The sequence below is a fragment of the Poromitra crassiceps genome (assembly GCF_964638095.1).
Source record: "Poromitra crassiceps genome assembly, chromosome: 8".
NCBI classification, from domain to species: Eukaryota; Metazoa; Chordata; class Actinopteri; order Beryciformes; family Melamphaidae; genus Poromitra; species Poromitra crassiceps.
Genome location: NC_139629.1, coordinates 34,784,026 through 34,796,525, shown reverse-complemented (window position 1 = coordinate 34,796,525; position 12,500 = coordinate 34,784,026). Strand labels below are relative to the sequence as shown.

The 12,500-nt window shown below is 43.3% G+C and overlaps 1 pseudogene across 1 annotated transcript; it reads left to right on the top strand.

Moving 5' to 3' along the window:
* The first annotated feature begins 8,048 nt into the window (after positions 1-8,048).
* Positions 8,049-9,033, top strand: LOC310780674 (C-C chemokine receptor type 8 pseudogene; annotated as a pseudogene). The gene has a single exon. The product of its transcript is annotated as a C-C chemokine receptor type 8 pseudogene (transcript).
* Positions 9,034-12,500: the final 3,467 nt, after the last annotated feature.

Here is a 12,500-nt window from a genome sequence, read left to right as displayed (position 1 = left end):
CTAATAAATAGCAAGTGCTCTTCAGCTCCCCTTTCCGCAGCACAATTGGATGACCCCCCTGAGAGTGGTGCCCTCTCCTCTCCTCTCTGCAGCCTCGTCTCAGGCTCTCTCACGGGGGCACCTTGGCTGACAGACATGCACTCCACTCAGCACCACGGACAGCTCCAAAGCACGCTGGCTGGAAGGGGCCAGGGGCAGCCATCTTTCACCCAACATCTTCATGAGGAGACCCCTTTATAATTCACCATCCATTCACTGTGGAGGCTATAGACGGTTTTCACCAGAGCGCAACCCCACAGCACTTCCTTTTTCTCAGCATTCGGCAAACTGCAGAAATATTCACTCGACATCGTTACTTTTGTTTTCGCTGCTCAGCTGTATAGACGGTTTTCACGGAATGGTCAGTCCTGCACTTGAATGTTTTTTTTTCTTTTATGTCCATAGCAAACACTGCAACAGGAAGTGAGCGGGGGTTCAATTTAGAATGTTTTTGTTGTCAAGTTAAAACCGTCTATACAGTCCTATGAGTTTAGACCTGGCTTAGGCCTGGGCCTCCATTGGGCATAGCAGGGTGTAGGCACTTTGCCATATACCTAAAGCCAAGTCCAAATTGGCTCTTAGTAGCTTTTCTCATTATAATGAAGATGGTTAGAGGAAGCCAAAAACACGTCAGAAATGTATTTGGAAGCCATATGGTGAGAAGGACCAAAGCTCCCTCTCGAAGCAGATAAGCCTGCCTGGTGACTTAGTAGGCCTATATGTCTAATAACTAGGGATGTCACAATATATCATCCCACAATATATCGCGATATCAAAACGTGACAATATGTATCGTTGAGATGAAATCTCATATCGTGAGAAAAAGAAGCTGAACATGGTGGCACTGATTTGCATCTGATTGCATGCTCGCTCTCCTTTTCATTGCTTTGTTTGAACAGACGAGGGGCGTTACAGACACGGAGGATGAAAATGGTGAAATGACTCAAATTAGCGTGGAGGATGCCCCCTCGACTTACAAATCGATCACAAAAAAATATTGTTAAAACATCGTATCGTATCGCTATCGTGAACCCAATATCGTGTATCGTATCGTGAATTGAGTGTATCGTGACACCCCTACTAATAAATAACGTATCATAACAGAATACTAATTTATCATGTCAGTCATCAGTCACTGCTCTCCACGTGTCCCCAGAAATGTAGTCACTAGAAGCAGGTGTTTGAAAGCATTTGGTTGCAGATGATCTTTAGATGGCAGCAGGGACGTTTGTGTTTTAGAGATGTGACGACCCAGGCTGTTTAAAGCCATCTACAATGTCCTCTAGTTAACCTGAAACACAGCAGAGCTGACAGATAACATCTCGATTACCGGACCACCCACCCCCACCCCCACCCCCACCCCCACCTACACCCCCCCCCCCCCCCCTCCACACACACACACACACACACACACACACACACACACACACACACACACACACACACACATAGGTAACAGGACTGCTACTTCAACCAGTTAATAGCCTACTACAAGCCTATATTTGAGTGTGGGAGCAGATTTGATGAATGATTAAGAGACCACATGCACCACCTAGTCCCGTGCTCCTCCTCCTCTGTGGTGGTGCTGCCAGAGAAAAACAATGACGCTAGAGAGATATGGCTCCTCGCTGTGCTGCTGTGAGTGTGACAAGCAATTACATAACGTGAGACCGGAATGCTCCCATTAATATTCGCGACCATTCACCGAGAAATGCTCAAATAGAACAGGCTAAATATATTTGCATTGAAAAATATAATATCCTCATATTGATAGACTTTAGGTGATGATGACCAAATGGCCTTTGTGATCGATATATTCCCTATATTATTCCTAGTCTTGTTTACCCTATACTGGCGCAAGGAGGGGGTGGGTGGGGGGCGCAAAATGGCAATCCTCTCCCAACCTTGGCCACCGTCCCTCTGTATGGTATGGCGACAGCGTCTGATCTTCCATTTGTGTATCATTTGTGTATCGTTTATGCAGAATAAACACATGATTGCATTTCTAGCTTGGGAATTAAGGTCAAATTGTCTTAAATCCTGACAAACAATGTGAAGGGCAAGAGAAACATCACGTATAGGCGAACATGACAGAAATCACCCTACATGGAGCCTTGCATGATTTGAAAGGGAATTGCACATGAATGATCATGCATAACCCAAATAAAATCAAGCACGAACTAGTTTCGTTGGCGAAGAAAGCCTAGATAGTAGGTCCAAGATGATGCAAGATGGTCTACTACACTACAGTGTCTTCTTCACTACTGACAGAGTACAGGTTCTACACCACATAAAATGACGCATGCATCTCAAAACAACAACTATAACTTGCTTTACGAAGCTGTTGTACGTTAACTTGGTCGGTACCAGAGAAGCTACAGAGGAGGGGGGGGGGGGAGACAATATCCAAGCGGTGGGGAACGATACGAGATTCCGTTATCCCCGCGTCGCCCTATTTGCAGCGCATCTTCTCAATGCTGCAATGTGGCATCGACAAGGACCAGAACCTGCTACACAGACGGACTTACCGGGGATGGTGAGGTGCGCTATATCCAAACAGCTAGTATGCTGCACGCTATTCAGTGTTCTCCTTCACAATGCAATGACAGAAGGTGACCCTGCCTGCGTTCTCCCTCCTCCGTGAGACTGTGTGTGTGTGTGTGTGTGTGTGTGTGTGTGTGTGTGTGTGTGTGTGTGTGTGTGTGTGTGTGTGTGTGTGTGTGTGTGTGTGTGTGTGTGTGTGTGTGTGTGTGTGTGTGTGTGCGTGCGTGCGTGCGTGCGTGCGTGCGTGCGTGCGTGCGTGCGTGTGCAACCGATCACGATGCACACGCAGCAAGGGGGGAGCTCCAACGCGCTGCTGAGCGGTGGGGGATGGCCCTATTTCCTTTCAATGGATGACAGTATACTATACTGTTGTGTAGGCTACAAGATAAACAATTGAACTTCTAGCCTACTGAAAACCTGAGCTTTAAAAAAAACTTTGCCACTTTAGTTTGCCCTGTGATGTATCATCAGCATCTGCAGGTGGCAGCGGCTCATTTTAACCACAAAGATGTCTTGAGTAAGAAATGTTTTGTGTGAATTATGCTTGAGTCTATCACAAAGTTTTGTTCGTGATAGATAATAAACTATTTCTGCTATATTATGAGAGTTTTCAGTAGACTATAATAGGGAGAGCCCCGAATGTGACTTCACTTTCCAACCAATGAGGAGAGCTCACGGGGAGGGGGCGTCACCCTACGTCCTCCTGTGTCATCATGGTCCACACTGCTGCAGGGACAGAGATGAGATGGGACTGTCTCCTTGGCCCACTGGTTAGCGTGTTCGACTTTGATAAAAATAGGGAGTTCCAGCGACCCGGGTTCGATTCCCCCCTGGCCAGCGACAGCTACACAGGGGGAGGTAGTGTAATCACTACTCCAACCCGGGTTGATTTAAGGAGAGCACGCTGGCCCCTGGCCATTGGGATTGTCCCTTTAATAAAAGAGAGGATGGAAGTGTTTTTGACTTGTTTAAAGTAAAATTGGTTTTCTTTCTTTCTTTCTTTCTTTCTTTCTTTCTTTCTTTCTTTCTTTCTTTTTATTATTATTATAATTTACTTTTTTTTTTTTTTTTTTTTTTGTAGCTCAGGAGGTAGAGCAGGTCGTCCACTAATCGCTTTGGATAAAAGAGGTCGGTGGTTCGATTCCCGGCTCCTCCAGTCTGCATGTCGAAGTGTCCTTGGGCAAGACACTGAACCCCAAATTGATCCCGTTGGTGTGCCAGCACCCTGCGTGGTAACCTGCCACCATGGGTGTGTGAATGGGTGAATGTACCTACTGACTGTAGCGCTTTGGATAAAAGCGCTATATAAATGCAGGCCATTTACCATTTACCATTTATCATTTCCAACATTTGCACTGACATTTTAGGTGAATGGGAATATCACGTGATTAATTGGACGGGAAATTGTGATACACACTGTGACTTTGGACTTTTTTATATTCAAGGATTTTCTGAAGTAAATGGTGTCGTTATTTGCAAAGCAATAGCACCATGTTTATGCCTGCAAGCACAGATATGACCACTAGACGGCACACTCTCACCATTAACTTCAGAGTGAGTTAGAGGACTTTTAGGCGCTTGTTGTTCAGTCTCTTTCCTCAGTAAAACCTTTCCTATTCTGAACTGTCTATATTGCTGAAACAGTGAGATGCAAATGATCTGCCTTGATGAATTGGTGCAATGACAAACTACTAAACTAAACTTTGAAATTTTATCTGCCTGTCATCTAACACATAAAAGGGCAAACCTACATATGTAGCCTATGTATGTATGTACAGTATGTATGTATGTATGTATGTATGTATGTATGCAGAGGGGCAGCTTGTGAACAGGCAAGGCAGGCAACTGCTTGGGGCCCCAGTCCATTAGGGCCCCCTGAGGCCTGACAAACTTTACTCCACAGCAGTGACCACAAACCCCTATCCATTAAAGAACCAATGGAAAATTTGCAATGGCATTGAAACCTCCCTAAAGGGGCTCCATGTCATCCCCTGGCCTGGACAATTTTGAATGACGTGAATTCACTTTCACTTTCAATTCAAGTCAAGTATGTAACTCATTCTCGTCAAAATGGAATGGGATGAAGTAAATGAATTTATCTGGAAGTCAAAACAAAAGAGAAAAAATAGGATGTGGGGAAAAACAAGTGGAGCAGATACTGATTAGGCAGATAACTGAATGCTGTTATTTTACTATAGCAACCTATGGGGAGATACTTGAATAAATTCAGCTAGCAATGGTGTCACTTTTGTTTGTTTGTTTGTTTGTTTGTTTGTTTGTTAGTTAACCTGGCTAAGCTAATAGTTAAGTTATTAATTTCTATGAAAGCAGGGCACACAATTAGCACCAGTCACGACTCACCAGCCAAATGCTGGTAATAAAATATAAATCTGCAAGTGGCTGGTAGGTAGATTTGATTCACTCACCACCAGCCAACAACAAACAATGCTAATCCACTGAGTGGCTGGTAACATTTGAACATTCACTAGACATTTGGCCGGTGGACAAAAAAGTTAACTTTGCACCATGTATGAAAGTTATGAATAGTCTAATAAAAGATGTCCTAGGAACTTGAGGAATTCCAATGATAATATTGATGTATTTTTCATTGGTGTCAGGTTATTAATAAAATGATGGTGATATGGATGGAGGGGCCCCCAGGGAATTTTTGCCTAGGGCCCCTACAGACTCTAGAATCGCCACTGTATGTATGTATGTACTGTATGCCTGTCTGTCTGTCTGTCTGTCTGTCTGCCAGCAGACGAGCACACACACACACAGAGATGGGCAGTATTTTAAATACATGTATTTCAAATACGTATTTAAAATACATTTGTGTATTTTGTCATTTGTATTTGGCTGGACCGAGAAAAATAAGATGTAATTTGTATCAAGATACTTTCAGACCTTGTATTTTGTGTATTTTAAATACATAAAATACTTTTTTCTTTAATTTTATGTTATTTTATTCTCAAATTGACACATTCTTACCATTGACAGGTTTAAACTGTGGAGGAAAGAAATGTGACATGTCACTTCTACTCTACCTCTGATTGGCTTACCCTCAGAACAAACTCAACGACAAATCAGAGGCAGAGTAGGGTGGGTCTTCAGTGGTGTCACTCGAGCAACTCTGATGTAGTATGAGCCGATGGTGCACATTTGCACGATGGCACCAAGGTGGGTGCGCAGTTTCTGTCTGTCTGTCAGTCATGGTTTTGGGAGCCCGTGGAGCCGGCGATTTCCATAACTGCAGCCATGGCACATCATCTCCAGGGATACTGTTATGATGTCAGATATCTAGGGCTAACATGGTCAAAGTTCCAAAGCTTGAGGTTAACATGTAGAAATGCTGCGTGTAAGTCAAAAGCCCTCACAGAAGGTGATTAACAGCTGAAGTGAGGGAGAAATTAGCTGTGCTGAAAAACAGCTAAAACTGAAATGAAAGAACTGTAATGTGTTAGAGGGTACACAATAGGGTTGTGCGATGTCACCTAAATAACCATCGCGATGGTTCCACAGTGAAACATCGCGATGGACGTTGGCATCGTCGTTGACGGGGGGTGGGGTTAATTAATGATTTATGAAGTCCATGCGGTGCAGTTTGGCTGCACCACTGCAATGTACGTTCAAGTTTACAACAGGACAGCTGAGCTCTACATGTCATGAGAGACCAGCGGGCTTGGATAGGCTGCTACTACAGCACAGAGCCAGGCAATTCAAACAGTAGGCTATCACTACCAGCAATATTGAAAGGCGCAAAACAATCAAATGTTAACGTTACAGATCGTGACCAACAACGTGTGTGTGTTTAATTTAACTAGCTGGCAGAAAAGGGGCAGAATTACTGGCGGCTAACGTTAGATTTGTGTGGGCTCAGTTTTGAACCTAACATTGGATTCCGTTAAGGAGAGATAGAAACACAGCAGCAGGCAGCCTACACAGTATGTAATGGAGAGAGTTCCTGGAAACGGGCGAGTTGAATTCACAGTTGAAGACTTGTAACATTACATTGGGTTGAAAACAAGAAAGAACGTGAAGTTTCTTCTTTCTTAACATTTTCACAACGCAACCGACTTCTGCTTATCTTCTCTTCCTCTCCGCTTTACCGCTTCTCTGAACTGGAGATAATGTACACTTTGCCGCTTGTTTAATGCCGCCTGTGCGTCCCCGTGTGCGTCACGGTCGGTGGAGATAGCCTTTTTTATGATTAAATCTGCCAAAAATTTTATTCGAACAGATAATCACGATGGTCCGATGTAGAAGTGTCAGAGGTCGATGGGTGCCAACCCTAGTACACAAAGGAGAATATTGTCACAGAGGACTAAGAGATGATTTACCATCTAAGGAAACCAGAAAATTTCACATTCGATAAGCTGGAACCAGAGAATTAGGACATCTTCTCTGTAAGAAGCCTCTGATCAAAAAGAACAATGAACATGCAAATGAGTTTGATTAGTTGAAATTTGAAAAAAATTTGTACCATAATTTTTTTTTTAAGAAAATGACTTGTAATCCATGTCCTAAGACATTTCTTCACGATTAAAAATAAATAAATAAATAAATAAATAAATAAATAAATAAATAAATAAATAAATAAATAAATAAATAAATAAATAAATAAAAAACTGTAGGAAAATGACTTGTAATCCATGTAATGTTGTAAGGCATTTCTGTCTAGATGGAGCCATTTGTGTGAATAAGTGACTATTGAAGCCCAGTGTTTGAAACACTGGGCGTTGTTGCCAAACACTGCCTCCATGATGAAACAGTCATGTTTAGAAAAGAGGAAAAGAACATTCCAGGTCAAATACGTGGAAAACATGTGGAAATGGTTCCGAGATATTGAAAGTAAAAGCAAGTCTTAAATAGAGGAAGGACGTGTCTGACCAATGACCATTATCCAAAATAGCTCAGCCCTTAGTAGAAAAAGGCGGGCTAGTCTGCTAGAGGGCATATTCCAACTGGATGTGCCTGAAGTAGCATCTGTTTGATTTGGTCTTGTATCTCAATATAGTGTGTTTCAAAATGAACAACATCAGCATCGGTTATCTGGGTAACAGCAGTGAGAGGTGAGACTTTTTCACTTTTGTTTGACAGGAGAGATGTCAGTAAGTCGCCATTTCTATTGCATTATTATTATTATTATTTTGATTTGGGGGGGGGGGGTATGTCAGGAAAGAAAGTATGACAGAAATGTATGGGTATGAAAAGAAATTGAAGTAATGGAGGAACAGGGATGTGGATGGAAACTGCTGAAGCACAGCAATCTGGTATTCCCATATTTCCAGCTATACTGTATTTCAACCTAAAGAAAACTGATCTGAAATACTGGAAACTTCCCGAATCATACATCTGTCTTTCCTGCTGTCTCACTCCTCTATTTCTCTGCCAGCCCTACTACAGAACTGAACCCCACTGACTACTGGGACTACACCAATGAAGATAACATGTCTCCGTGTGTGTACGAGAGACACGGGGCCCAGTTTGTCCCCGTCCTCTACTCCGTCTTCTTCATCGTGGGCCTCCTGGGCAACGCTCTGGTCGTCTTGGCCATCACTTGCAGGGCGGGCCTCCGCAGCATGACCGAGATCTGCCTCCTCAACCTGGCCCTCGCCGACCTCCTCCTGGTGTGTTCCCTGCCCTTCCTCGCCCACCAAGCCCACGACCGGTGGTCCTTCGGGGACGCCATGTGCAAGGTGGTCCTGGGTGCCTACTATATCGGCTTCTACGGCGGGATCTTCTTCATCACCCTGATGAGCGTTGACAGGTACCTGGCTATAGTTCACGCGGCGAAAAACATCCCGCGGGCACAGACACGCACCTTTGGGATTGTCGCGACCGCCGTTACCTGGGTGGCTGGATTTACAGCTTCTTTCCCTGACCTGAGCTTCCTTGGAGTACAGGAGAAAGACGGCAACACGTCTAGCTTCTGCGCCCCTTTATGGTACAGAGAATCCGGCATGCACTTCTGGAGCGTCTTCAGCCTTTTCAAAATGAACGTTCTCGGTTTGTTGATCCCCATGGCCATTATGGGTTTCTGCTACACCTGCATCCTTCGGAGGCTCTGGTGCAGCCAGGCCTCCAGGAACAAGAAACGGCCCGTCCGCTTGGTTCTCCTGGTGGTGGCCGTGTTCTTCTGCTGCTGGGTGCCCTACAATGTGGCGTCTCTCTTCAAAGCCTTGGAGCTGCTGCAGGTGTACACGGCGTGCGACAGCAGCAAGGCCATCAGGCGGGTGATACAGGTCACCGAGGCCATCGCCTACTCTCACAGCTGCCTCAACCCCATCCTGTACGTGTTCATGGTGCAGAAGTTTAGGAAAGCACCTCGTCGAGCTGGTGGACAAGTCGCCCTGCAGGCGGGGCCAGATTAAGAGGAGAATCAGTCGTTCGGAGACAATCAACAGTGCGCAAACCCCCAGCACGGAAGAGATGTCCACTTTTCAGTGAAGTGGGAGTGTTTGGGGGATTGAGTTTTGTGCTTTTTGTGGGGGATGTGTCCATGTGTGTCGAGAGAGAGAGAGAGAGAGAGAGAGAGAGTGAGAGGGTGTGTGTGTGTGTGTCTGTGTGTGTGTGTGTGTGTGTGTGTGTGTGTGTGTGTGTGTGTGTGTGTGTGTGTGTGTGTGTGTGCGTGTGCGTGTGCATGTGCGTGTGCGTGCATGTGCGTGCGTCTGTGTGTGTGTGTGCGTGTGTATCCTTGAAGTGGATACTAACCAATATCTTGTATTACAGTGTAACTGTATTTGTCAACTTGCCACTGCCATCACCCTGTGTGGTGTTCCTTTTTTGTTGTTCTACGCATTATTGTGGTTGCCAACTAGGCACTTTTGTAACTAACTGTCTCCCAGCATCTGACTGCATTATTAGTGTTGATGTCCTTTGTACTCTATATTTATGTGGACATAAATCAATTATTGAAATGTGATGGTGGGGAGAGGCCCTTTATGAAATATTGGGTAACCATTTCCTTGCGGAACTGAAAGGGAGAACTGAAAAGTAGGATCTGCTGCACACCAACTAGCTGCCGCTTGAAGGATATTATTTGCGTGACGTTTCGAGCAACACTCCTACTCAAGACTACGTCAGAACTGGAAACTGAACTGAAACTTAGACTGAAGAGGAAGTTGTAAAACCCTTGTAAAACTCTTACTATCAGAGGCAGAGCTCATTGTGACCAGCTCACACTCCTGACATTATAAAATAACATTTGAATCTATAGGCCTAAGTATTTAATGGGAATATGAACATATTTATCTTCATGTAATATTGACCTAGAATATGAATTAGAACATAGGATAGTAAAAATTGTGTTATCATGGTGCAATGCTATTACCGCATTACTTACCTCAGCATGCATTATGAGCTGACCTCAGGGCTGTTAGGATGCTCCAGTCTACCCACAAGGCTTGGTCAATGGCAAAAGTGGGGTTTTGCTAGGTGTCAAAGGGCATAAGTGCAGTTACACCTTTTTGACAGCAAACAAACCCTACTTTTACTGTCTTCGCATTGAGCTATACAATGATTTTCATGACCCGCTTGGCGGTTGTCAGTCGTCAGTCACTCTTCTGTTCAGATTACACAACTTGTTGTCTTGTCATCAGGAGTCTTTGTGTCGTTTTAGTTTTCACACTATATGACTGAACTGTGACAGGAGACGCATGACAAGAGATTTCACCTGGAGAATCCCTGACGAGTCCACAAGCGGAGTCTCACACCGGCGTTATTCTGTCTAAACACACACTCGCACAACTTGGGCCGATCTACAGACTTGGTTCAAAGTCAGAGTTATTAAGTTTACTTCTATTATATAATATACTATTATTATAGTATAATACCTCTCAACCTCTCTCAACATGTTTCCAGTACAGTGACAAATTAGACTTATATACCTGTATTATAATGTATACAGATAATGTGATGTTATTCAACATAACTGATATTTAAGAATAGCTGTTTTTTATGTGTGTGTATTTGTGCCTGTGTAGACCTTTATAAGTGCATATGTTGTGTTAATTCTGAAAAACTCAATGAATATATTTCTCCATAATAATAATAATAATAATAATAATAATAATAATAATAATAAATATAGCCGCAAGCGGCGATGACGGGGTCCAAGCAAGGTCAGTAAGGATGTAGTGGTCAGTAAAGGGTTATGGGGTCAGTCAGGGTGTTGTGGTCACATAAGTACTTGTGACTTGAAGTAGTACTTGGATAGAAAGCAGTTTTTGTGTACAATTTCCCTTTAAGTATCTGGACAGAAAGTGGTATTTGGGTAGAACATACTGTAAATACGACAAGTACTTCTCTGGCTCTGCAGATACATATAAGATGGTCTACAAAGTTAAACACAACAGTCTGGATAGCTCACTTGGTAAAACTCATGACTTATGCTAACTAAAGACCATTGTGGCTCAAAGTTCAAACCCCACGTGGGATAGGTAAGTCAGTAACAGTAATTAAAACCCCACATGTTGCCTCCTTATTTTGCGGTGTTTCATGAACTTTTTCAATATCTTGGAAATGTTAGCTCGAGATGGCTGCGTTCAAGAACGTGTTTTGCAACAGGAGAGGTTAGTTCTTGTCTCATGATGGAGCTTTTGTGTTCTGAAATCAGAATTTTCAGTTGTCATTGTGTCTTTCCCACACACACATCAAACCATAGGGCGTAGTGGCGTCCACTAGAGAAGGTTGATGGGTTTTATCCCTGAAATTGCTTTTGGTGACTATAGCCAGCACCCTGCATGGCAGCTTGTTATGCAGTCCATTTACCATTAAGGACATTTTTGTATTACACACATAATGCACCACTTTCCATTAAAAGTCTGCCCTGAATGGAGGTGTTTGAACTAATTGGTGTGGGTTGTGCTGTTACAATGAGCACATGAGTGACAAGGATAATTCAGATTGAATTCTCTTTTTGGACCTTTCCCATCTGAAGACACAGTAATGTATTGGAATGTTTTTCCTCTCATATATCTGAAAGAAGGCTCCCAGCAAACACAATTACATCATGATGATGTTCTGATATCATCTTTCAGTGACGTCCAGGACTAGGTCAAATCACAGCCGATTTGGGGATCATTTAGACATCTACACAGGAATGTCAAGATGACGTCAAAATATGACGTTACCATGAATAGGCATATTCAGTTATTCTGCTATGTACACAGTGTGTATTCAGCAGCTTTATACATAATTATATCCAGATTAACCTTTATTCTACATTTTCAAAAAATAAAAAAGTTACCTGGCTGTGGTTTGAACCCAGGACCTCCAGCTTTGGTGTCTGCTACTTTACCCCTAGACCATCCTTCCACAGCAATGACAAGGCACGGATGTAACCTTATTATGGCATAAACTTGTTTTTATTAAAACGTGGGTGTCAAGTCTTTGTGGATCGGGCATTACTGTGTGACATCTAAACCAACTATGTATTATGCTACAGCAGATGCAGAACTCCAAAACACATTAACCCCACCCAAAATGCTACATTCCAACTTCCAGTAGTAGTAGTAGTAGTAGTAGTAGTAGTAATAATAGTAGCAGAAGTAGTAATAGTAGTAGTAGTAGTGTTGGTAGTAGTGGGAGTGGTAGCAGTAGTAGCAGCAGTAGTTGTAATTGACCGGTTAATGAGTTGTGGGCAATTTAGTGTTGGCGTGTGTTTCATTAAAAGATTCGAGATTTATCATTTCAAAACGGTTTCACGTATCCAAAATCCTTTAATAACTTTAGGTCGGGGTAGTCTATAGATGACCCAGAAAAAGTTTCGTGTGATTTGGCCAAACGGTCTAAGAGGAGCTCGCAAAAGTAGGTTTTTGATCAAATTCAAAATGGCGGAAAATCTAACAGACAGAAATGGGCGTGGCCTAGTAGGTTAGATGCACGATGCTCCAGGGAAACCGGTAGATGTGGAA